Below are 4346 nucleotides of genomic sequence, written 5' to 3'. Positions count from 1 at the left end.
GTTCCAGCTACTTGGAAGGCTGAGGCAAGAGAATTGCTTAAGCCCAAGAGTATGAGGTTGCTGTGTTCTGTGATGCCATGGCACTCTACCAAGGGTGACATAGTGAGACTCTGTCTCAAAAAAAAAAAGAAGTTCCATATTATATGTAGTCACTAAAATGAGATTAGTTGTTAAAAATGAATTAAAAACTGGTTTACAGGGCCATTTAGGTAAGTTTTGCGTCAAATCCTACTTTTCCATGGGTTTTATAATTTATGAGAAAAAAACAGAAATATTGAGATAAAGCAAATATAGACAGACACAGGTGCTTCCAGGGAGAATGTGCATGTATTAATTTTATTTATTTTTATTTTTTTTTATTGTTAAATCATAGCTGTGTACATTAGTGCAAACAAGAGGTACAATGTGCTGGTTTCATATACAATCTGAAATATTCTCATCAAACTGTTCAACGTAGCCTTCATGGCATTTTCTTAGTCATTGTATGTAGACATTTGTATTCTGCATTTAGTAGGTTTCCCCTGTACTCATTCTAAGATGCACCGTAGGTGTGGCCCCACCCATTACCCTCCCTCCACACTAACCTCTCCCCTCCCTTCCCCTCCCTTGGCCCTTTCCCCATATTCTTGTGCTATAGTTGGGTTATAGCCTTCATGTGAAAGCTATAAATTAGCTTCGTAGTAGGGCTGAGTACCTTGGATACTTTTTCTTCCATTCCTGAGATACTTTGCTAAGAAGAATATGTTCCAGCTCCATCCATGTAAACATGAAAGAGGTAAAGTCTCCATCTTTCTTTAAGGTTACACAATATTCCATGCTTAATATTCATGTATTAATTTTAATTGATGGATATCATGATATATTAAAGAACGTTATTGTCTCTTAGATATATAAAATTTGACTTGGATTGGGCCTCCCCCCCAGTTTTTCTTTCTTTTTTTTTTTTAAATCTACACCTTTAACATATCAAGTAGCAAGAAACATGACAACTATTTAAATAATATTTACAACTTCATGGGCACACATATCTACACTTGCACATCAAAGTATTTTTGAAGAGAAAATTCACATATATTATGAAACTAATGTATAGAAACATAATACTAGATGACCAAATACCTCTTGGGTCATAGTTTTACCACTTCTAAATTTTTACTTAAAAAAAATGATAATTTAACTCACTGTTATTTTCTAAAATGTAGTAATGAGCTTGTAGCATTATAAAATTATGCTGTCATTATGCTGACTTAGAGATTTTAAAGAGTAACAACTTAGTAACAACAATTTTAAAAACTTAGAACATAACCTTTTCTGTTGCAATTTTAGATTTGTTTAGAATATAAAAGACAAAAATAAAGAGTTTCAATTTCTGCTTAAAGTATTTGGGTACATTTAATTTTAAGATGGGTCTTCTTTCAAAGATTTTAAATACATTTCTAAAAGGGGATACAGAAAAAAATGATCAATTTCATTTTCCTTGATTTTGAAGTGACTTATCTTAGATTTTCTTTAGAAATGCTTCTTCCAAATTTTCTAATCATGCGTGGGCTTATTTTACAGACGTTTCTTTTATATTCTATTTGTCTGTTTTCTTGTAAGTGCTTATCGCTTGAATTATCTCGTCGAACACGTTCGGCAAATCCAGAATTAACATCAGCAGTTAATGTACTTGTTAATTTTCGTTTCCTTTTGGCAGCAGCAGTCATCCTCATGTAGGATGGCACTGCGCTTGGTATAGGCATAGAATGCTTAGTTGATAAGGAAGGTTCAAGCTGCTGTAAAATGTTTTTGTTGTTGTTTGGTAGTGATTCTTGCTCAGGTAATTTACTCGTCAAGCTCCTGGTGTCTTCACAAATAGTAAATGTAGAGTCCAAATCTTCTGTCCACATTTTGTTCCCCTATTAGGAGGGGTGTTTACTTCACAAAACATCGTCAGAGAATTATTACTGCTTAGATTTGAGCTGACAGCCTGACAACTTGTAATATGTGATGATGGTTTCATTAGGGTCACTGCAGATGGATTTTGAAAAGTTTTTCTACAGTCTTCTGGAGTATACACAATAGGCTGAAGCTCTTTGCTGAGAGAATCATTGAGTTGTCTACTTTCAAATGGTAGGGACTTTTGAGCATGTTGTGCTTTCAAGGGAGACAACATTACTTTTCTCCGAGTTCTTTTTTGTGGAATTTTAAGCAGATTAGATTCACTTAAGATGCGCAACAAAGAGTAGACTGAACTGCTCCAAGTTGTGGAAAGGTCATAAGTACAGAAATCCCTGGTAGATCATTTGGCTTTGGATGTTAATAGTTTGGTCAGCCCAAAGCACCACTTTTTCCCTCTCTACCAAATGTTCAATTTCTTTGAAGTCAGACTCAAAGGCATCATTTGACAGGCCAGCTTCCTTTAATGTGCAGTATTGTTTTCTTAGGGTTGGAAGTAAAGCATTCAATACTGCCTCAGTCTGCCTGTGTTGTTCCTGAAGGCAGGTGAGATCCATCATATGCCTAATTTGTGCTTTCAAATCCTTGTTCTGGAGATGCAAAAGGTGACAGTGAAGATCTTCTTTGAGTTCCTTTGGAATATGACCATTTTGACCTAAGAGACTTATTTCATTTTCCACGCAACAGAGCCAATTAGTATTTGCATCAAATTGCTTCAGCTCCTCCTTCCTCTTTCTCTCCAGGTGGCAACGACGAGTTTTTAACATTTTAAGTCTATGATCTTGCTTGCAAGCGGCCTTTTCTACTGTCTTCAGAACACGTCATTTCTATTTGTTTATGGCACTGTTGTTGATAGAATGATTTAAGTTCATTTTCTCTAAGTAACATTTCTAACTTCAGATATTCTTGTCTGATTTCTCCTCGATTCTGGAACAAGCCGTTCAGAATTTCTTGAAATCTTTCTATTTCTTTTTCTTGTGGGTTTGAAATCATTATCTTTGCTTTGTCATTTTCATTAGGAAAGGCTTTCTGTTCTTCATAAACTTGTAGTTTTTCCTTTAGCAATTAAAATCTCAGCCTTCTGCTCATTACATGTCTTTACGTACTGAGTTATATGATTATCGAGGTTAAGAACATTGCTCTTCAAAGATGATTTAATGTCCTTCACGCGGTTAGCATACTTAAGCGTATTATAGGTCGGCGCCTGTGGCTCAAGCGGCTAAGGCGCCAGCCACATACATCTGAGCTGGCGGGTTTGAATCCAGCCCAGACCCTTCAAACAATAATGATGGCTACAACCAAAAAAACAGCTGGGCATTGTGGCTGGCACCTGTAGTCCCAGCTACTTGGGAGGCTGAGGCAGGAGAATCGCTTGAGCCCAGGAGTTGGAGGTTGCTGTGAGCTGTGATGCCATGGCACTCTACCCAGGGCAACAGCTTGAGGATCTGTCTCAAAAAAAAAAAAGAAAAAAAAGAAAAGAAAAAGAAAAGAAAAAAAGAGTATTATATGTGTCATCGCAGAATACAGAGGAAGGACTAACAGCAGCTATCATTATAGTTTGACAGTTTCCTCCAAGAGAATCCTTTAACAAGTGAGTAAGCTTACTATTTCTGTAAGGAATATGCTGATTCTTTCTCTAGAAAACAGCACGAGAACGAGAAGATGCAGCATTCATATCAATGGGGTATTGTGTTCTGTGTTTGTTTCCATTATCCAATAACTGTAAAATTTCTTCTGAGGATTTGGGGTGGTGTAAAGAAAGTCCCTGAAGGACTACCCCTTTTCTGGCATCTTCCCAGACAGCAAGTGGCCCTGAATTTACTAAGAGGTCACGAATCTGTTCGTTACCCATCTCCAGATGAGAAACAGCTGTGCTGCACACTTTGTCTTCTTTCATGGCATCCATGGACTTGTAAAGGCCTACCATTGTTAGGTACATCACTCCAGGTCCAGTAGATGACTCTAGCATTGTGTGCGTCTTCCAAGCTTCAATAGCACCATAAACAAGTAACGAACAACTACTTTCATGTGGTGACACAGACCTTCCTCAGTGATAGACATTGTTGATTATTTGACTCCTGTTTACATATATATGCTTGAATATTTCTCAGACCCAGGAGAGCTTAAAATGACCACCTCACTTGAATGTCCACCTCCAGGAGGTTCAAACTCGTCCTCCCCAGTTTTTCAAGCCCTGCGCCGAAACTTCCTTCCAACCGCAATGCCGGCTTTCTGTGCAAAGCCCGTTCTATCCCTTACTCTCCTTGCAGGGTGAGGTCAGCTCAGTGATAGGGAAAAACTGACAATAATAAAAGCTGAAAGGGTAATAGTTTCTTCTCTAAGCCATGTCTAAAACAATCCTGGGTTAAAATTGCACATCAAAATGGCTCGTCAAAAACCTCACGACA

General features: G+C 37.6%; 1 pseudogene; it reads right to left on the bottom strand.

Annotated features, from left to right (window-relative positions):
* Positions 1 to 1493: 1493 nt before the first annotated feature.
* On the bottom strand, positions 1494 to 3907 carry LOC128591441 (kinesin-like protein KIF18A; annotated as a pseudogene).
* Positions 3908 to 4346: the final 439 nt, after the last annotated feature.

This window comes from Nycticebus coucang, chromosome 8 (genome assembly GCF_027406575.1).
Source record: "Nycticebus coucang isolate mNycCou1 chromosome 8, mNycCou1.pri, whole genome shotgun sequence".
NCBI classification, from domain to species: Eukaryota; Metazoa; Chordata; class Mammalia; order Primates; family Lorisidae; genus Nycticebus; species Nycticebus coucang.
The sequence above is the reverse complement of the archived record's forward strand: the minus strand, read 5'-3'. Positions and strand labels throughout refer to the sequence as shown.